General features: G+C 36.6%; 1 protein-coding gene and 1 pseudogene across 1 annotated transcript in view; both read right to left on the bottom strand.

The window, feature by feature from the left end:
- The window catches only part of LOC107745570 (pleckstrin homology domain-containing family A member 1-like), a 38,932-nt gene extending 36,494 nt beyond the window's left edge, over positions 1–2,438 (bottom strand). Inside the window, exon 1 of the mRNA XM_016559464.1 lies at positions 2,333–2,438. The gene's annotated coding sequence lies outside the window, so the exon portion shown is untranslated. The remainder of the gene's footprint in view (positions 1–2,332) is intronic.
- Positions 2,439–7,640: 5,202 nt separating this feature from the next.
- Positions 7,641–20,768, bottom strand: LOC107745671 (BTB/POZ domain-containing protein 16-like; annotated as a pseudogene).
- Between the last annotated feature and the right edge of the window lie 3,092 nt (positions 20,769–23,860).

The raw sequence follows: 23,860 nt of genomic DNA, 5'->3' as shown, positions 1-23,860 counted from the left end.
TTAATATTAACTTCTTGTTTATTGAATTGTTGTATTAAAACAGTATCACATTTACAAACTCCCTTAAAAATCATTAAAAGCTGTCACTCATCTTAGTTCATCTCGATCTCACATTTATAATCAACGAAGCTCTCTACACTGCGCAATGAATCTCTCACTTTGCTTATGAAAGGATTCGTGAGATATGTCTGTGATACATTACTCAACGCTGCAAAAACACGTAGAAACATTTGAAGCTCCCCTGAGCGCAATCACAAGTATGATGAAGATTTGGTCAGTCGCACTGGTGCTCCTAAAAAAAATTTCAGTCGCACGCAGTAGTTTTCAGTCGCAAATGCGACTGAAATGGTCGCACTGTAGAGCCCGGGATCCGCCATTTTAAGCAATGAATGAATGACGGACTCTCCGTTGTAACGTCGCGCAAGGCAAATAAGGGGGTGACATCTAGTGGATTAGACTAATAAGATTAACGTAAATCTTATGTTCAATGTTTGTGGAAATAAATATAGAAAAAAATCGATTTGTGGCCTTTGAGAATCGATATTGAATCGACCACATTTTAAAAAAACGATATATCGAAAAATCTATTTTTTTGCCCAGCCCTAGAAATTATGCCATTTTCTACTGGTATTATTATTAATATTTTTTGGCACGGCTCTTTTCTATACAATACAATAATAGTACAAATAATTCCATACAATAATCAAAAATGAAAAGCAATGTATATGATGAAGGTCTGCAATATATGATCCCAAATTACTTCACACTGCAGCAATGACAGACAAATTTGTGACAAATGAGTGATGACAATGCCATATATATATATATATATATGTTTAAATCATGTTTGATAACGCATGATATTACCATGGTATTTTTGATTATTAAAGGAACAGGGATAACAACAGTGACAGAAATTTAGAAAGCGGTAAGCAAAAACAACAAAACAAGAATAAGGGAAAACAACAATATAACAAGTGACATGACATGTGGCCAAGTATGGTGGTTACGAGTCCGACTCTCTAACCATTAGGCCACGACTTCCCTGCACTATTGCACTTTCCATATAGTGCAATAGTGCAACAGTAGGGTTCCAGAAGTAGGCACGTTATGTACGAGAAGCTGCAAAAGACACAGGCGCAAGTGGAATCTACAAAACATGGTGACATTAATTTTTGAGTAAATATAATGAAGGCCTATCCAGAAGTATTTTCTCCATAGGGGAATTGATCGTTAACAATAACTTACAAGACAGCTATGTGGTTGTTAATCATTGGGATATGCTTTATTTCAGCATATTTTTCAAATAATCATGTTTAACAGCAGGAATCTTGGTAACTACATTACCCATGAAAACAAGGGCAGTGTTAATTTTTTATTATTTTTTTAATTTTAAATAAATGTATGTATTGTTAAATATACTGTTTCTATATATCACCAACATCTATAGGCCTAATAATTTTATATGTGTCCATTGTTTTTAATTTATGTCATTCAAATCAAAAAGATGTGAGATCACTGCACTCATCCAATACAATCAATAAAAATCATAATGAACTTAACTGAATTTATGATTTATGTCATTCGCAAATGCCTCATGGGACTGCTGTTCTTTACACAGTCTTGTGCCTTTATCTTTTGTCAGATTTTATTTATTTATTTATTTATTTTGTAATTTGATTCCCCTTGTAGCTGGTTGGTTTGGTTCATGACCTATAATGGTGTTTTAAATACCTTCTAAAATACTTCCAAAACCAAGGCCACTGAAAAAGTGGGCAGCACTTCTGAACTTGACAGTGACTGACACAATGGTACTACTGTAGGTTTTTTTTGGACAAGATATCAATAAATCACATAACATTCATTTTAGTACGAGTAACATGGTAATAGCACCTAATACCATGGTATCAACACAGTACAGATACCTCTACTACACTTACGAGCATCACAGGCGCATTCATGCTAATGATGTCCAAAAAATGCAGTCTAGTTAGGCAGTGCACTAGGTTTTAAAAGCCAGTACACACAGAGCTGTATACGTTACAGACATAACGCATCAATACCAAATCTTCAGACATAATCAATATATCATTTTGAGAAAGAGATAAAAAAGTGGTTTTACATATAAAGACTAAATGACTTTATGTGTACCGATCGGTAAGTTATATAATACATAACCTGCTGTCTGAAACAGAAGCGACAGGTTTTGCATAAAGCGAGCTAGTAAACTGCCCCAGTTAATGTGTAACTACTGATTAGAACACAACCAATAACACATTCAAAGTTTAATATCCCAAGGTATATCTCGTTAGTATATGTGCAGATAACTTACACACTTATAAGCAGCTGTGAAACTCCTGTATAGCAGTGTTCGGTCTGCCTGTGCTGGACTTTCAGCCCATCTCCCACAAACTTCCGACGGTCTGCCTATCCCGCAACTGACGGGTGGAGAGCGGAATTGCAATTCCCACTATGACCAAGGGTTTAGGTCATGTATATTAATTAGTTCATGCTGACGTCGCTAGGAAACCTTCCTAGAGCGTCCAATCACGTTTCTGTATTAATAAACATGAGCCAAGCCTTCGCTGCAGTTGGATTCGATAGTGCGGCAACTGACTATAACGCCCGCGTTCCTATGTCTGCATCGAGCCAATCAAGTTGGCGTCTGTCAGCAGATATGATTAATATTCATGAGCCACACCTTCACCATAGTAGGTTTCACAAAATAACGAATGAAGGCGGAAAAGGCCCAGTTCTTTTCCGGATATGGAGAAAAGGACGATGGGAATTGTAGTGAAATAAATAGAATGGCTGCAGTTCAGTGTGATTATGTGTAGGTTACTTTTGATCCTCTTTTCTGAAATAGTTGTATTGCAGTCAAGTATATGATTCAGAAATCATTCGGATGTGCTGATTTCATTATTTTTGATGCTGGAAACAGTTGTGCTGCTTTACATTTTTGTGTAAACTGTGATACTCTGTCATTCAAAAGTTTGGGATAAGTGAAAAAAAAAAAAAAAACCGGTTTCACAAAAATATTAAGCAGCATAACATTGATAAATATAAGAACTATGATTTAATAACTGAGCACCAAATCAACATAATTAGAATGATTTCTGACTGGAGTAATGGCTGTTGTTGTTGTTGTTTTTTATTATTTCACAATATTACTGTTTTTGTTGTATTTTTACTTTTTACAATTGTAAAGCTTTTAAAACTTTGGTGAGCATAAGACACTAATCAATCAATCAATCAAACGAACAAACAAAAGCTAATTATTCCAAACTTTTGACCATTAGTGTATGATAGTATACATACTTCCACAGTGTGTATAAATGTTCAGTTCATACCTTTCGATGCTATATGTGACTGAAGAGACGAGGCTGAAGAAGGAAATAGTGCTGTATTATGGGAAATCCCCCTGGATGCTCTCTCCTAGTGTTTTATTGTTCATGTGCAAGTTTGAGATTTCAGCAAAGGTTATTACAGGTTATAGTGACCTGCATTCAGACTACATGTATTGAGATTAAAAACTGGTCCAAACACAAGACATTTTTATGTCTCTAATCACAAAATTAATATATAACATTTAATGCATTTTTAGCAGTTTGAACAATGCATGCATAGTGTTTTTATGCAAGGCTTAAAACTTGGACAAATTGTTACAATACATAAATTGTTAACAATACATAAGCTCTGTTTTCTATGTAAGTCTGTTTCCACCATAGAATAAATAAATAATAAATAAATAAATGTTACTTTTTATCTCACAATTCAAACTTTTTTCTCGTAATCGTGAGTTTAAATCTCACAATTCTTATTTGTTTTCTATGAATTCTGAGTTTACGTTTTGCAATTATTACTTTTTTAATAACAAAGGTCTATTGCAACTTTTTATTTCACAATTTAAACTTTTTTAGTTCAAATTTGAGTTTAGATCGCACAATTTGGACTTTTCTTCTCAGAATTGCAAGTTTACATCTCACAATTGCGGGTTAACATCTTGAAATTCTGTGTTTATATCTCACAATTCTGAGAATTGCACAAAAATAATTCATAATTTTGAGGTATAAAGTCAGAATTGCTAAGAAAAAAATAATTGCAGTTACTTTTTTTAAATGTTTCATCCCGTTGCAGAAACAAGCTTCCATAGTTTTCTTATCAGTCTTAAAGGGGTCATATGATGCGATTTCAATTTTTCCTTTCTCTTTGGAGTGTTACAAGCTCTTGGTGCATAAAGACGATCTGTAAAGTTGCAAAGACTAAAGTCTCAAATCCAAAGAGATATTCTTTATAAAAGTTAAGAGTCAGCCACACCTACCTAAAACGGCTCGTTCTAACACACCCCCACATATCTACATCACTATGTGGAAAGATTTGCATAACGTCACACAAATTCATGTGTTTTTTTAACCTTAAACCGCATAAACACATTTCATTACACCAAATACACAAAATAATGTTATTTTTAGCAACATCATATGACCCCTTTAAAGGGACAAAGGGATGAAAATTCGATCATTTACTCACTTTCAAGTTGTTCCAAACCAGTATGAATTTTTCTTCTGTTGAACACAAAAGTAGATATTTTGCAGAATGTTTATAACCAAATAGTTGGTGTCGCCATCAACTTCCATATAGTATGGGGAAAAATAATAATAAAAATAAATACTATGTAAGTCAATGGCTACCTGTCACGAATCCGGTCCGTGGCCTTCCGGCCGATTGCCACTAGAGGTCATTCTACCATTACATTGACTCCACTCCCCAAGTGTTAGCTGCCTTACCGAGCCATTCCGTGTTTTCTGTTTTAGTCTCGTGTATTGTTCTGCGTTTATCACTCATCTAGCGATAGCTGCATTACTGAGCCTAGTGTCTTGTTTTCCTTGTTTTCATCATCTTGCCTTGTCTGTTTACCCGTATTCTGATCACTGCCTGTGTACCTGGATTATCCCTCGAGTCTCGCCCAATTGGATACTGTTCGCCCCTGCCTGGACCTTTGCCTTGTACCTGGATTATCCCTCTTGCCTTGTCATCAATATACCTGTTTGCAATTGTCTGACCTATGCCTGTTTTTGACCACGTCTCTTGTGAATAAAGCTTTGCAGATGGATCCGCACGCTTCCTGTGTTCCCTCCGTTACACTACCAGCCACTGTTTGGTTGCCTACATTTATTTTTATATACTTCTTTTTTTTTAAGCCTTTCTAATTCTTGGTGACGAGTTAGAAAGAAAGAATCTAAACGTTTTTCTGCTTTCTCATATTCATTTTCGAATTAAAATGTGGGTCAAGGGAAGTCAGTCGCGGGTCAAATCAGCAGAGTGACTTTATTTGAAGCCTGCAGCGTGTCTGTGGACGGCTGCTGTATATCCGCACTGCTCTGCTGAGCATTTTCCAGCATGCATTGTGATAGCTTTGTTTCCTCAGTGGCAGTTTGCCCATGTGAAAACACAGAGTGCAACATGCAAAACACGTTTCCTCTTCCCTCAATTCGCAGCCCTTGAAAACAATAGCATTGCAGCACATTTCAAGAAGAGGGAAACTATTTTGAGGTTGCATGAGCCAAATGACGGCAGTCCACAGTGTTGACGTGGACAGTCTGTCAGATCTAGGCATGAGAAATGAGCTTCAAAAACAAGAGCTAATGGTGCAATAGCTGCTCCCTACAGAAAATAGCATTTTTCTTTTTCAACTTTAGTTTTACAGTATAATGTGCAGATAATATATGCTAACTTTCTGTATGCATGGAATACATGGATGAGCTTTTATATTCGCCAAAATGTGCAGTACCAGAGCACACTGGGCAACATATTGTATCCCACAATGCAATGCGCCTTACTTGACCTTATACTTTTTCTGTTTGGAATTTTCAGTGTGAACACACTACTAAAATGGCTTAGAATAGTGCGTGAATTAGACTATGCCTTGAGGGAACTTTCTGAGAACTAAAAAAGCAGCAAGAAGAAGAATAGAAGAATGAAGACTTTTAAGTGTTCATGGCAGACTGTCACCAGCTGCCTTTGCTCCAACAAAGTTTCAGATATTAATCTAGACAGAAGTGATGAAAACAGTGCATGCACAAAAGTAAAAACAAATTAATAAATAAAAAACAACTTCAAATATATGCACAAAAAATATGAACTTCTGAAATAAAATAAAAAACGGCATGATAAATAGTAAAAAGTCTTTTAAAAATATTTGCTCTTTGTATCTTTACTCGCAGATATTTTTAGATCTCTGTTGCTACTTTTGCATTGTTTATTTACTGCGTTATTGTTTTTTGTGCAGCACTGAGGCCACTTTTGATTAAGAATTAAGGCTACAGAGGATTTTGTTGTATAATTTTTAGTTTGAAATGAATTAAAATACTCAGAAGTGTTTCTAACCTTTAACCCTCTGCTGCTGTTCGGTCAGATTTGTCCGTAAAAATTTTACTTTTTTTTTTTTTTTTGCTTCATCAGAATGCTGTGAAACTTGGTAAAGGTTTTGGCACTTTCTATGTGAAAATAAATAGAAATAATTAAATGCATACACAAATAAATAAATAAACATGGACATTATTCAAAAAGGTTAAATGGTCTTGAAAAAAAATCTAACTTGTACTGTTTGCGGACAAAAATGACCTCATTGGAAATGAATGGGGAGTGAATTTCATCTTGTGGAAATGTTACTAAAAGCTTTTTTTTTTTTGAGGCACCAACCTCAAACAACTTGTTTAGATTTATGGTTTCAATTTTCATGCAGTTTTAGAGTAAAACATGTTTTGGAAAAACTGTTACTTCAGCAATAATCTGCTTAGTCTTCTTTAAGAGAGACTAAACTTAAGTCTGTGCTCCAAACCATTCAAGAGTTACAACAGTTTTTTTTGTTTTTTTTTTCAGGTCAATGCTCAAAAAGTGGTTAACAAGTAATAAATGGATCATAACTATTCCTTAAATGTAACTTAGTACCATAAAATCCTCTAAAAACATAAAATATTAACTAAAAAAACATTATCAAACTAAAATAGAGTTCATTCATTTAATTGAAATAAAAAAGCGAGCAGCACTAGAGGGTTAATTTTTCCCCCAAAAAATTTTCAATACTATTTTTTAATACTTTTATGGCTATATGTGTATAAATAGTATTTTCTTTACCTGTAATACAAGTTATTCACTTTTGCACACACAATAAAAAGCTGCTTAACCGCTGAGCTGCTTCACCATTTTATTCCCCACAAATTGTGCACTCTAAAAAAATTCTGAGTTAAAAACAACCTTTTTTTCAGCTGTTTAAATTATTTATTTTCAGAGGTGGTTCTGAGTGTTTTTTTGGTGCAAAGGCCCACTCTCAATGAAATCCCTCTATCAACATATATGTATATGGGATTTTTTTCAATCTTTTATCATTGTAAGAACTTAAAGCCTGAAGTCTGATAGAAACAATATAAGCATTTCTGTGCTATTTTAAATAAATCACCAATAATTAAACAGGGATATCAAGCATGTACATTGCTCATGTCATGTAATTCAGTGATTCTAAGGGCATTCATACTACAATATACCTGCTATTAGACAGTGTCCACCATACATGAACATGAAAACACAAATGCATTTTGACATTCGGTATAATCTATTAATTTATTTACTATGAAAAGGGGGCAAGATCAAAAGGGGAATGCCAGAGAAAAGGTCACTAGGATGGGTGGAGAAAGTCCTTCAATCTGGAACGGCTGTTAAAAAAGGACAAATTAGAAAAATTTAACTTTATTACAAAGAAGCAAATATAAAAAATATATATGACAGGAATATTTAAGTAATAATAATAATAATGACAAATTTCTGTTATACTAAAATACTGATTATTACGCATCAAATTTTTGTAATGTAGTTCTTCAATCCGAAAGGTTGTCGTTCTTTATTTTGGGCTGTCAGCAGTAACTGTTAAGTTTAAAATGGCAGTTTTCAGGTTATCATGTTCAAACTGATTATCGTCCTGTTTCTAGTTTTCATTGTATTATTTCAAACTCTGGGTGTTGGTACCTTGCTCCTACAGCGGCGTTTGCATAAGCCAAACTCTTGATTGACAGGTCCACTGCTGTGCTCTTGCCACTCGCCACTGGCATAGCTTTGCACTGTGATGTGATAGCACACTGATCGATCCGATCTCACACTGTATGGACGGCTCACAATGGAAGACTGGCATACAGCAGGATCCCAGTGTCTTAACCTCTACACACACACACACACACACAGAGAGACAGTGGGACAGTGAGACAGAAGGAGAGTGGGAGAAGATCTGAGGAATCTCTTAAAGGCAGAGTTCACCCAAAATATAAAAGTTCATTCATCATTTATTCACCAAAATGTATGACTTTTTTTTCTTTTGTGGAATTCATGCACACGTGCATTTAAATATGGTGTGTCTAGCCTCGTAGACAGACTACAATGATGAAACATGTGAGAACCAGTAATGACTTAAATTTCAGACTGTTTCTAACATACAGCTAATGTATGGAATACTTTTATGGCAGTTTTGTGGCTGTTTTATAGTTTGACATCGCTCTTCTGCTTTCGTGTGTCCCATGGAAGAAGAAAAAAAGTCATTCAGCTTTGGCTGAACGACATAAGAATGCATGAATGATGACAATATTGTGGGTGAACTGCATCTTTAAACGTACACAACACCAGGTAAATACATTGTAAATGAAATACATCGATAGCTCAATCACAAAGTGCCATCTGGTGGATACTTAAGACATAATAAGTCTTGCTAGACATACCCTTGTGAACAAGAAGTACACTTTAGGATACTTTTAAAAAGAGTATTTATTATGGTAATAATTTACTTTAAAAGTGCAAACTGAATGTAATTTCTCAGACACTTAATTACATGTTATTAAACAAAAATGGATTATAGTTTAAATTTATATAAAATCCATTCAGCCGATCTCCGGGTCTGGCGGTAGCAGTGTTGCCAGATGTACGATAATTATCGTATTTGTACCATAATATTGACCTCTGTACGATGTACGATCAATAATACCATAATGTACGATAATAGAATTTTGTGCCACCAAATGATAGTCGTTGTAATCATAGGGCTGTACGTCTACCTTCATGATTGTGAGGAGACTTGAACGTGTTACGTATGTCTTTCATCTCATCTCACGTCTTCTCGACCAATCATCGTGGAGAATGACTCTCTCTCATGAGCACAAGTTAACGTTCCTACCGCTGAGGTCGATAGTTTAGCAATAAAGTATACAAATGAGTGCTGAAAAGGATAAATAGCTGTAACATCTAGATAAATAGCTGTATTCTGAACGTTTGACTCGTGTACGATAATTTTCTTCCAAATACGATAATTTTGAACTTCTGGTTCGATACTTGGACATTTCCAATCTGGCAACACTGGGCGTTAGCACTTTTAGCTGCAGCTTAGCATAGATCATTGAATCTGATTAGACCGTTAGCATCTCGCTCAAAAATGACCAAAGAGTTTCAATATTTTTCCTATTTAAAACTTGACTCTTCTGTAGTTACATCGTGTACTAAGACCGACAGAAAATGAAAAGTTGCGATTTTCTAGGCCGATATGGCTAGGAACTATACTCTCATTCCGGCGTAATAATCAAGGAACTTTGCTGCCGTACCATGGGTGCAGCAGGCACAATGATATTACGCAGCACCTGAAAATAGTCCCCAGCTGGATAATAGGAAAAATATCGAAACTCTTTGGTCAATTTTGAGCGAGATGCTAACGGTCTAATCAGATTCAATGATCTATGCTAAGCTACAGCTAAAAGTGCTACCGCCAGACCCGGAGATCGACTGAATGGATTCGAAAACGGTAAAACTCAACTGTTTAACTCTAGGGGAGTTGGAAAATGGTGGCGTGTTCCTTTAAGTACATCGCTATATGTAATTTCACAGTTGCTTTTATTGTCTTTGAAATGTGGTTAAACTGCACTGTTGAATGTAATGACAAGCATTTATGGCAAAATAAAATATACATGTCACTTCCACTGAAACTTGCATGCCATAAATATATTTGTTATTACACATTTGTAATGAAGTCACAATTTAGTACATTTAAAATATTTTAACTTTAAATACTTAAACAAGTGCTTTAGTATGTTTTTCAACACATCAAAATAATTGTACTTTTTAAAGCATGATAAATAAAACTTATAATTTGACTTTTTTTTAAATATAGTTTTAAGATTTGAAGTATACTACAAGTGCACATTTGATACAATCATGTGCATTTCTTTTTCACAAGGGTACATGTAGCTGTGAGGGCTCTAACCTCAATGGAGAAGCTGTATGTATCTGATTCGCCCATTTTAGCAGCTTGGAGAAGAAAGTAAAAGCCATAGAGGCTGATGGTTTGAGTGCAGCACTCTTGTTCCATACGGTGACACAGGGAAAAACACAACACACAAAACACTGCCTTACAAGCAAGTAAAAGAACATAAGCATGAAAGAAAATGCATGGGTTGACTTTGTCATATTGTAACAACAGTAATTGCAAGTGATTGAAGGACTGAAAAGCTCTGGGAATGGCCATAACACATCAGTGTTAAAGTGTCAGAAAGTGTACAGAACCCTATCAAACATCATTCCGGATAGCTTGTTTGGAGAAGTCAGTCACGACCATGTCGCCCCTGCTGTAAAGCTATGGAAAAAACATACTGATCAACCCTGAAGCTACTGAATTAGTTTTCATTTGGTGACAAAAAAATCTATACAACTTGTATTGAAACAAGCAGCTTGTGAATTATGTATGGCACTACATCTGGAGTGATGGGTGGGTTGAATGTAGTGTTGTGTTTGTCATCTCTACACACACTTACAGTGTGGTAATGATTAGACAGGATGTGAAGCAGCCAAGATTCAGGAAGAACTCTGATGTTCTGCAGCTCTTGCAGATGCTGCCCTGAGACATAAACACATATAAACAACATAACTAGAATATAGTGTTGGGTGGTAAACAAAGTAGCAACGCTCTAACTTAAGTACATTTGTCAGTAGTGTTATTTCCAAAAGAGTGTAGCTTTTCCGGTGAAGTGATAGTGTGTGGTTGAAGGAATAGTTCACCCAAAAATAAAAAGTTTACTCTTGCGCCATCCAGCATGTAGAAGAGTTTGTTTCTTAATCAGAACGGATTTGGTTAAATTTAACATTACATCACTTGCTCACCAATGGATCCTCTGCAGTGAATGGGTGCCGTCAGAATGAGAGTCCAAACAGCTGATAAAAACATCATAATAATCCACAAGTAATTGTCAAGACTCATCAATTAATGTCTTGTGAAGTGAAAAGCTACGTGTTCATAAGAAACAAACCCATCATTTAAGTCTTTTAACTTTAATCCATTGCTTCTGGCCAAAATGCCAGTCCAAAATCCATTGTACTGTTTTTGCTCGTAAACAGTGCTTGATCTGTGCATATTTCTCCCCTGATTCAGACAAGACAACTTTTTTACTGGAGAAAGCAATATTATGGACAGAGGACTCATATTTTTTGCCAGAAGTAACGATTTGAAGTTAAAAACACCTTTATGATGGATTTGTTTATAATAAACATGCAGCACACTGGAGTCTTGTATACTTGTGGATTATTGTGATGTTTTTATCAGCAGTTCGGGCCCTCATTCTGACGGCACCCATTCACTGCAGAGGATTCATTGGTGAGCAAGTGATGAAATGCTAAATTTCTCCAAATCTGTTCAGATGAGGAAACAAACTCACATACATCTCGGATGGCCTGAGGGCAAGTACATTTAAGCTAATTCTCATTTTTGGGTGAACTATTCCTTTAAAATTACTGGAAGAGACCTTTCTGTTTTATTTTGCACCTGTAAATTAAACACTTATTCCATGTGAATTCTGGAACAGTTTCATGCTAAACTGCAACAATCCCCCGTAATATGAGGTTTCATTCATGCCAGTATCTGGTGCAGGACAAGTTATGTAATTAGTATGTTTTTTATTTATTTTTATTTTATTTATTTAGTCATTTATCAGACGCTTTTATCCTAATTGCTTATCCAGACCCATTCTTCTGTTTTTCCGCAGCAGAGCACATGCTACATCCATCCACTGCTGATGCTGATAATATAAAAGACGTTGTGCCAACTTGCAAACGGAAAACTGCAATCCTAGAAAATATATCAATTAGTCCTTGTCCTCCCTCATGAATTGGAAGATAGAGGACAGCAGCTTTTAACCAATGTTGTCCTGACCAGAAGAACTTAACAAGAGTCTTTTGAATGTCTTCTATTATGTTTCTTGGAGGATCCAAAACCATCAACTTATGCCAAAGGGTGGAAACTATAAGATTATTAGCTATCAGGACTCTTCCCCTATAGGATAACTGGGGTAGCAACCATTTCCATTTAGACAACTTAACAAGCACTCCCTCTACTAATCCTTCCCAATTTTTCATCCTATATTCATCTTTTCCAAGATATACTCCTAAGAATTTAATACCGGACTTCCCCCACTTAACATTTTTGTACAGGGACCGCCAGCTACCTTTCGGGGAAGAGCCTGATTCAAACACTGTTGTCCATTTAATGTCTCTTACATTTTTTAAATGTTGATAATTGATGGTTTTTACACAAGCTCTGTAAAGTGTTTGTCTGCTCAAAATGCTAAAAAGATTCAATTCCGGTGTGTCCATAGAAAATAATTTTCTGTCATCTTCCCGCCAGTCTTCCTTTTTTATGGAAACATGCAATTCAGGAAAATGAGCTTTAATCAGCACATGAATCATCATCTCTACAACTTTCTATAGTTGTTTCTGACAAATCATCCATTTCTTCACTTTGCCCATCCTGCGTCTCATTTTCCTGTACTGGATCACCACAAACATCTCCCTTGCTAACAACATCACTACAACTTGGAAGCTCAGCATCATTCACAATATTTTCTAAAACATTTAGCCTTACCTCAGTGATAGTATCTGCCTTTTCAGGTTGTTGCGTTGTACTGTCCGTCACAATCTGCGGCCTATTGAATGGGCCTTCGGATGGGCCTTCCTCTTCAGAATTACGTGCTTTGTGCGGGCATGTGAACCGTTTGTGTCCAAAATCTCCGCATTCAAAGCACCGCAAAGTCTCTGTACTAGCGTACACCATGTATGAGCCCTCTCCATGAGAAACCCGAAAAGACACATCGAGCATTTTAGTGGGAGAGCTCAAAAACATGTAAACTTGTCTTCTGAAAGATACGACGACGGTGTAATAGGCACGTACGTTTCATTAATCCATATTCCGCTTTCAATCAAGTTTTTCACCTGATTTTCAATTTTCAAAAAAACAACTACTGCCTTATTCATTCTTGAAGCCGAACTAATATTTTCATGACCGACTTTGGCTCCTACAGCAAGGAGAACATCCTCAATAGACATATTCACCTCCGGTGTACACCTGAAACCATTCCGGAGGGTGAGAGGCGACGCTCCCCCCACGGGGGTAGACATCATGTTGCCTCGCACTCACACACCACGCGATATAAAAATAAAACCTACCCTAATAACAAAAAAAGTGTTCAGAAATGTGAAAGAAAAGAAAAAAGGTGAATAAGAAAAACCAAAAGATAATAATCAGCTTGAAAAAAAAGAAACCCGAAAAAATGCCAGACGCTGTCCCACACGTGTCTCTCACACACGCACTCACTCCCAACATCCACTCCTATAGAGAGAGAGAGAGAGAGAGAGAAAGAAAGACTGTGGCCATGACGTGATCCTGTAGCTGGACACTCTCTCATTGAAATATACACATTTTTTCAGTTAAGCCAACAGTGAGCCACAACAGTATTCAGAGATTGGGGACAAAGATGTATGCTTGGTTTTGAAGACCAATCTAATGTTGTAGACGATGTTAGTTTGTGATGTGAGCTAGTGAAGCATCTATCATGAAGCATCCAAAACTTACATTCAGTAATGCCATGCATACGAAGAGCTTGAAAGATAGTGATGTAATTTTGGCCCTGAGGCTGTTCCAAGAAAACAGCCGTTTCCCTGAAACAGACAGATATATGATGAAGGGATGTCATTAAAGCAGCATATGTGCATGAAACTAGCTAAGCAGTATCAAGGTCATTTCAAAAAGAACGTATAGTGCACTGAATTATTGTAATGTCCTCTGTAAATGGGGTTTTTACTGTCTGGAATTATACTAATGGATCACATGCGTTGTGTTGTTGCTGACAGCTGTAAATGGCATGAAGGAGGTTACGTACTTGGAGAAGAACTTGATGACGGTGCTATGGGCTGGTAGGGTCTGTCTGAAGGGGGTTAACTGCAGGTACAGCCAGTGCAGAACTGCTCTCAAGACCTCATACTCATTAGATGCGAACAGTCTAGACACAGAAACCTTATTAGTTTCCTGCTGATTTACTCGATCTGCTCATTTTTGATATTTTAATAGTCGTTATGTATGCAGAAGGTGACTGGAAGTCCAGAAAAGTACTTATAAAAGGGTTACAAAGAATGTCCATGCCATATGTCACCCCAAAATCAAAAGAAATTATATTTTGCACAAAGAAAAAAAATAAAGCCTATTTTAAGACCATTAAGTGTTTTGCAGAGTAAAATCGCAAAATCACATTTAACCCATTACAATAAAGAAAAATAAATCATTATACATAAATAATGCTATGGGTCCACGCATCATGGTATTAGATGGTGCAATGTATTTGATGTTGATGTAAAATAGAAAAAGTTTGGAGAAAGGATAATTTTTCTGACTATATTACAGTAATGAGACTCTAATAAGAATTAGCATTAGATATATTTTAAGACCAGTAAGTTTTTTGCAGAATGACATTACAAAATCACATTTCCTCCACTGATAGATCGACAGACAGACAGATATTTGTACAATATTTATGTCTATGCATCATGGTAGTATTTGGTGCAATGTACTTATTTTATGTTAATGTAAATGAAGCAAACAAAGAAATGAAGATATGAAGTAAATTATGTAAATAAAGAAAACATTTGCAGAAATGAGAGTAATTAGAATCTAATGAAAATTACCATTGAGAATAAAGGGAAAACATAAAAACACAAAAGTAAAACATCCTGATACACTTCAGTAATGAAGCTTTGGAAGGAAAATGTCACGATATAAAACATCCTAATGGTCTTATAAATAGGTTCTTTATGCAAAAGCAAAGCAATCAAACAAGATCCTGATGCAAGTGCTTCTCGATGTGATTTGCCACTGAAAGGTCAAAAAGAGACTAAAAAGTATGAGACCTTGGACTAAGCAGGGTCTTCAGCAAGAGGTCAAAGGGCAGATCTCTGAGTTTTATGTGGCAGGAGAGTTAAATCACTAGGAACAGCTCCAACCAGCGCTCACATACTCTCTGGAGAATCGTCTCTTTGAACCGAAAAACACAGAAAGAGTTTTATAGACGTTTACACACTGAATAAAGAGCTCCCCCTATTGGTCATTTAAATAACAATATAAAAATACATCAATAATAATAATAATAATAATACAGTTTTTTACGATTGCTTACACACTAAAATTAAACTTTTCCAACGCCCTGTTTTCAAAATTGTGCTTAAGCAATCGTAAAAAACTGTAATAATTACCTTGCAAGACACTCGATGAAAGCTGCACACAGTCAAAGATGAGATATTTGTCAACATCTCTTTAAGACACCTGTCAATCATATCCATCAGCCTTAAAAGGACACAATATTTGGCATACCATACAACCCTGTGTATTCATATATGTCTGGATTATTTCTGATATTCTGAAGTGACATTCTGAGACTTAACACGTAAGCATTCGTGAATGTGTGTACAATTTAATTTGCATTAATGATTAGAAATTGACGCACCCATGACCAAGGCAGAAATGGACTGTTATGCAATGCATGTTGTAATTCAAACTCTGCTGGGTGGAACATGGTTGATCTTACTTGAAAAACATCTTTCAAATAAATACAGTGACTGACTGCAGTGCCAAAATTCACATCCAGTTCCACCCAACATCCTGGATATGAATCAATCTAAGATTGGACAACACAAACTTCTCTAGAGACCTGGGTGTGGGCTTATGCACTAATGCATCAGTCTTTTTTTTACTTAATATGACACATATTCATGACTTTCATTATTTGTAGGAGACAAATTCTGTTACCCTTTGTCAAATCTTATTAGGCATTTTTTTTGCTGGCCAAAATATATGTATTGAGCGCTCCAAATGCAAACTTTGCATGCAACAATCAGGCAGCAATTGACAGCACTCTGATCTAGTGGCATTCAGGCATCGTCAGATTGACATTACTCTAGCTCAATAATGTTGGGGGATCCAGTGGGGGCGGCAGTCATATTTCGGGGTGACCGTGCCACTCTTTATCACAACCCTGCTAAAAGTACCAGTACGTGCGCTCATTGGCGCCCCTTCAGCTGGTGGCGCCCTAGGCGACCGCCTAGCTCGCCTATGCCTAGAAACGGCCCTGCAAACCACCAATATATTGTCAGATATTATTACAATTTAAAACAACTGTTTGGTAATATAATGTCAAATGTAATTTATTCCTGTGACGGCAAAGCTGAATTTTCACCAGTCTTCACATTTACATCAGTTTTCATATAATCCTTTGGAAATCATTCAAACATGCTGAATATACTTTCAAAAAAAATAAAATAAAATAAAATATATATATAGTACTGAACCTGCCAGTGCAAGAACAGATTTGAAGATGTCAATACTCACTCCTGGAAGAGGTTTGACATTCCCAGTAATGCAGCAGCAGAAAGCACAGTCTCTCCCCACTCATTGGGCGTTCCTCGGGGTCATAAAGTGTCCGCAGGGCAAAAGACAAAGCTAGAACACAGCAGAGATTCTTATATAACTGTGTTTCTGCTTAATTGTCACTGCATGCCCCCTCATCAGTCAACATCACTGAGGTCAGAAAAGTCCACGATCATCTCCACAGTTTTGAGCATGTTAAGCTCCAGGTTGTTAAAATGAAGAATATTCTACTGTGGATTACTAAATACTTCAGCGCTTTTTATTTATCGTTTGTTTAATCACTCCAGCTTTATAAATCATATATTTACTATATAATTTGAGATAATGTATACCATCTGTTATGAATTCTTTTGCACTTCTTATTAAAGGAATAGCTCACCGAAAAATGAAAAATTGCTGAAAATTTGCTCACCTTCAACCCATCACTCATGTGACAGCAAGTCAACAAGTGATGATGACACAGCTTGTTATTTACTGCTATAATGTAATAAATCTGACATCCTTTTAGTGCTTACCCTCTTTATTGATGGAGGCATCGGTGACAGGCAGTCGGAGAATCAAAGGGCCGCTGAGATGCCACTTCCTGTAGACCAGTCCTCTTCCACATGTAGACTTACTAGCCTTGCTGTCTTTACCAATGACGGCAATATCCAAACAAAACGGAAGGCCTGAATTTCTCTCTTGAACTGTTTCTCTTTTCCAAAAACTCTAAGATAAACATGTCAAATATTTATAAGTTATATTTGAAGTGGTCTATTTATTATCATGACTATAATGGGATCTTCCATTTTGCATTATTTATTACATAATAATGTTTCACAAGTTATTATTCTGCATATTTTATGACTGTTTTAAATGAACTCCTTTATAAATAAACAGTTCTGTCCCATGCGTTCATATTATAATGACTTTTGGGTGGTGACAACTATTTCTCTGAATTTTTTAAAGGTTATTTTAGAGGTAATGTGTGTTATTTCTGCACCACTAGTGTCACCAAACAGAACTGCAAAAATAATGACTGTTTTCAAACAAGTTTCCAGAACACTCTCCTCTCTCCCACTGGTTAGTCAAATAGATCCCCACGTCATTAGTTGTTAAAGTCTCTCTAATGAAGGCGCAGAAGACGAAGGATAATCCACAACGAAAAAGTCTTTAATATTATAATCCACAAAAAACTCAGGCAAGGAAACATCTCAGTGTAGTTGTAACATCAAACATGAAACAATAACCGACAAACTACTGAACAGAAGGAAGACTTTAAGTAGGGCAGCTGATGAGGGGAAAACAGGTGAAGGGAGTTAACAAATAATAACTAACGAGCAAATAAATCAAAAACCATGGAAACTAATAGACAAGCGGACTCAGGGAAATGTGGAGGCAGAAACAGAACATAATCATGACATTGGTTGAGCCTACAGTATGTTGTTGTGTCAAGCTTGGTGAGGTGCTCAAACGATTACACATTTTCAGTTTGTACTGTTAGAAATAGATACTGATCTTACCTGAGTGTGTTCATGCAGCATACTGTTATGCACTATACAATACAAATACACTGTTATACACTACACAAATTATACACTATTGACTAATTTGCTGTGTAATAACACTTTAAGATCTTGAGAGACCTGTTAAGCTCTACTAACCCCAGAAAACAAAACAATGCAGAACACACACGAAACAGAACAAATCAGAGAAAAAAAAGAAAACGAAACAAAACACAATAAGCCAAAACAAAACACTATACATGCTGTATACCATACCATGGGCACCATACCAGCTCTCTCTTGTAGCTGAACATCCCTCTGTCTTTTGCTGTTGGTATACAACTCAGATAATGTGTCTGAGCCACTCAGGACAGAGCAATGCAGCTCCAACCTGACCCCCAGAAAAAAAAGTACAAAACTAGTTACTGGGACGGTACCCTTTCAAAAGGTACACTTTAAAAAAAAAAAAATTATTTAACCCTAAAGAGTGCATATCAATAGCTTAAAGGTACATATTAGTACTTAATGTGTACAAATTAGTACCTTTTGAAAGGGTACCGCTCCACTGACAGCAAGTGTGGTGGGTCATTGCTTACTTACATATCTTACTTTTGGCTTACTATCCCAAATTAAAAATTATTTTCCAGGCTCTAGATATGACTCAGATTCCTCATTCAAAGTCTACTATCGTTTTATCATTATCCAGGTGAAAATCACTTACAAACGCAATAATACATCTCTTCTACACAAGTCACATAATTTGAGGCATCATTCATTCCCTTAAAACATGGTTGTTAAAAAAAAATTGAGCAATAGCAATAATAATCTATTATTGCTATAATAATTCCTGCCTTAGCAAATATCACCAATTAGATTGTCAATACTTCATACCTGGTTTAGCGTTTTGGGTCACTCTGCGAGACAAAATGTAAAATTGTTCCTCTGGAGTGTCAAGCTTTGAAGCATGTTAAGCTCCAGGTTGTTAAAATGAAGAATATTCTACTGTGGATTACTAAATACTTCAGCGCTTTTTATTTATCGTTTGTTTAATCACTCCAGCTTTATAAATCATATATTTACTATATAATTTGAGATAATGTATACCATCTGTTATGAATTCTTTTGCACTTCTTATTAAAGGAATAGCTCACCGAAAAATGAAAAATTGCTGAAAATTTGCTCACCTTCAACCCATCCAAGATGTAGATGAGTTTGTTTCTTCATCTGAGCAGATTTGGAGAAATTTAGCATTACGTCACTTGCTCACCAATGGATCCTCTGTGAATAGGTGCCATCATAATGAGTTCAAACAGCTGATAAAAGCATCACAATAATCCACATTATATTATAACTATATTTTTATGATATACAAATCCATAAAGATGTTTTTTTATCTTAAAACCATTGCTTCTAAAACATGATTCCTCTGTCCATAATATTTCTTTCTCCAATGAAAATATTGTCTATTCTGAATCAGGAGAAAAATATGCACAGATAAAGCACCATTTACAAACAAAAACAGTCCAAAACAGTTGTAAACAAATGTGTCAGTTGATTTTGATGTAAGATGGACTTTTTCACTAAAGAAAGTGTTATTATACAGTAGATTATGGACTGGTATTTTGGCCAGAAGCAACGGACTAGTTAAAATGCCTTAATGATGGATTTGTTTCTTACAAACAAGCAGCTTTTTGCTTCACAAAACATTAATTGATGGATTGGGGTTGTGTGGATTACTTGTGGATTATTGTGATGTTTTTATCAGATGTATGAACTCTTATTCTGACAGCACCCATTCAGAGAATCCATTGGTGAGCAAGTGATGTAATGCAAAATTTCACCAAATCTGTTCTGATGAAGAAACAAAGTCATCTACATGTTGGATAGCCTGAGGCTATTTTTTAAAATATTATATATATTTTTTAAACATTTTTAAACATTTGTTTAACATCAACATAATGTTTTCATGTAATCTTTACAATACTGTTAACAATATTTGATACATGACTGAATGCAGTTTTAAAACACATTTTCTCTTCAAAAAACATGGGGTTTGTGCCTTTACTGCTTTAACAAAGTACTAGGACAGCAGTTTATTCCCTATTTGTGGAAAGTATCTATTAACATCCCTATATTGTCTCTGAAGTAAAAACAATCAGCAAAGCTATAACTCCAATCATAAGAAGCATTCAATTCAAGCAGATGCCACTCAGCATGCGCACCTCTATTTCATCACAATATTTTGATTATTCCGAATTAAACAGACTCACAGAAACCTGGCACAGGAATCAAAAGCCATGTCTTTCTTACTGTTTCACTGGGTAATGGGCGTTCAAGTGCGTAACTGGCTGCCAATGCCTCTTAAACCCCTCCCGTGCCAAAACCCTACAGGTGCCTATCTCTAAAATGATGCCAGGTTTGTGACACCAGGTCGGCGGGTTGGCACAGTCTGGCACTCGTATCCCCCTGGTCAACCCAGGATTCTGGCAAAAGTCAATGCTGAAGACGAGCTGCGGCATTATGGGTAAAACTCGTTAGTGTAAGTTGGATATTCCTTGATATAACAAAGCTTTTGCCAAATCTGAACACCGTTCTGAAAAGACATGTTTATTCATGACCTTAAGTCCCCACCAGAATAGAAAAACAGGTACACACACATACACACACACACAGACAGACTCTGTTTTGTATAGCTTATATATTGCATTGCATTTTTATCATATAGTATTATATGATAAATTATATATATATATAGAGAGAGAGAGAGAGAGAGAGAGAGTTTTATATTCAAATTGTTAAACAGTAATAGTAAACATATATAAAAAAGAAAAAAATGTTAAATAGAAAAAAGAAATAAAATGTGAGGAAGACATATTCTGAAGAATACAGTGGCTTCAAAAAGTATTTGGAGTATTTGTAAGTATACACTTAAGATGCACCTAAAGATGTCTAAATGTTACTCCATTATAAATAACAATATAAAAGCAAGTAAACACACCGTACAAATGCATTTACAGGCGAAACTTTCACACACAAAAAACAAAACAGAATATTAAAAAAAATCTGATATATTGTTGAAATAAAGACATTGATATTGAGACAGTTTGGGACGGTGAACTATTAGTGAAACATGCCTCTTTATACATCCATTAAAAACCACTGTCACATCTGTTGATTAAAGTCATTGCAAAGTGCCATTTTTATATTTAATTTCAATAACATTCTGGCATTGACACTGCTACACCTGCAGCACTCTCCAAAAATGTCTCATTTTCCCACACCCCCGACTGACTGAAAGAGGTGGAGGTAGGCTACTGGTCTGCTTACTTATATTGATTGGAAATGTAATCCTTTACCATCTCTGGGTATCAACAGCTCCTTTGATTCACATTCCGTACTATCACCCACCCTCTCAAAATCCATTTTAGTTGTTTATCGACCCCCAGGACAACTATGTAACTTCTCTGAAGATTTAGATGTGTTTCTCTCAACCTTTCCTGAGGCTGATACTCCTCTAGTTATGCTTGGAGACTTTAACGTCCACCTAGATAAACCTCAGGCTGCAGACTTCCACACTCTGCTTGTCTCTTTTGATCTCAAGTGAGTGTTAACTACGGCTACTCACAAATCAGGCAACCAACTGGACCTTATTTACACACGACACTGCTACACTGATCATGTGCTGGTTACTCCACTGCACACTTCGGATCACTTCCTCCTCACTCTTAACCTCAACATGGTTCCTGACACAACACCCTCCTCATGTCATCTTTCGACGTAACCTATGCTCACTCTCACACTCTCGGCTATGTGCTATGGTTTCATCTCAGATTGTCCTCCAACAAAAAACAACCCTATAGGTCGTTTGTGCAAGCACCTTATTATGACCTATATTTACGTTTTAAAGTTTAGTGCCCTTTAGCGGGCGTAAAAATAATGACAGTGTCGTGCTGCGTTTGTCGTCATGAAATGACGTATGACTGTCATTACCAATCAAAATGAGTGTTTATTTAAATGCAATTTGTGGACTTTTTACATGGTCCAACCCGATCTCACGGCAATCTGTACATATTTTACTAGGTGGCTAATTCATACGAATTCGTACGAATGACCACACCTAACCCCGCCCCTAAACCTACCCTCACAGAAATCATGCAAAATTGTGATTTACAGTGCATATACATATTATGAGCACGTGCGTTCTCTGAGATCAAACCCATGATCACATGATTGCATATTGTTATAACGCAATGCTCTACCAACTGAGCTATACGAAACCAGAATTATGGTGCAGATAAAAGAGTACAAAGCATTAATTTGGAAGTGTCCATATTATGTTGCCGATAGGGGCGCAATTGTAGAATATGCTCTGATGGGTCCTATTTCAGGGATTTGGACAAACGACCTATGCGGGCGTATTGGTTGGATGACATGTTGTTTCATCTTGGCTTCCTCCTCCGAAACAGTTCTCATCACTTGATACTTACAGTGCTACTGACACTCTCTGCTCCACTCTTACGTCTTGTTTAGACACTGTCTGCCCCCTCTCTTCCAGGCCAGCCCGTACCACCCCCTTCTGCCCCTTGGCTATCTGATGTTCTCCGCGAGCATCGTTCTAAGCTCAGGGCTGCAGAAAGGATATGGCGCAAATCAAAAAATACTACTGACATTAATGTGTATCGGTCACTAAATTCTCTCTTCCTTCTCTGCTAATGTCTCCACTGCTAAAAGGACATATTATCACAACAAAATTAACAATTCGTCTAACTTTCGCATGCTCTTTAAAACATTTTCCTCCCTCCTTTGTCCTCCTCCTCCCCTTCATGCATCAACTCTAACAGCTGATGACTTTGCCACATTCTTCATTAATAAAATTACAACCATCAATACACAATTCTCCACACCACAAACTGTCAAACACATCTTACCAGCAAACATTCACTCGTTCAGTGCTTCTCTCCACTCTCTGAATCAGAAATCTCCAAACTCATCCTTTCCAATCATCCTACTACTTGTCTGCTTGATCCTATTCCATCACATCTCATTCAAACCATTTCTCCTGCAGTTCTACCTGCACTCACTCACATCATTAACACATCCCTTCACACTGGTGTTTTTCCCTCAGCATTTAAACAGGCCCCACTTCTTAAGAAACCCACTTTTAATCCAGCTCTTTAAAGTGAACCGTACCGAGCCGTACCGTGCCGTACCATGCAGTGGAAAAGCGCCATTAGAGAACTACACACCAGTATCCCTTCTTCCTTTCATTGCAAAAACACTTCAACGAGTTGTGTTTAACCAAGTCTCTGACTTTCTCACACAGAAAAACCTCCTGGACTGCAACCAGTCTGGATTCAGAAGTGGACACTCAACCGAGACTGCCTTGCTCTCGGTTGTTGAAGCCCTAAGACTAGCAAGAGCGGCTTCCAAACCTTCAATACTTATCTTGCTGGATCTGTCCGCTGCTTTTGATATGGTTAACCACCAGATCCTCCTGTCAACCCTATCGGCAAAGGGCATCTCAGGAACCGCACTCCAGTGGTTTGAGTCTTAACTCTCAGATAGGTTCTTCAAGGTATCTTGGAGAGGTGAGGTGTCCAAGTCGCAACAT

This window comes from Sinocyclocheilus rhinocerous, unplaced genomic scaffold, assembly GCF_001515625.1.
Source record: "Sinocyclocheilus rhinocerous isolate Xijiao unplaced genomic scaffold, SAMN03320098_v1.1 scaffold672, whole genome shotgun sequence".
Lineage (NCBI taxonomy): Eukaryota > Metazoa > Chordata > Actinopteri > Cypriniformes > Cyprinidae > Sinocyclocheilus > Sinocyclocheilus rhinocerous.
The sequence above is the reverse complement of the archived record's forward strand: the minus strand, read 5'-3'. Positions and strand labels throughout refer to the sequence as shown.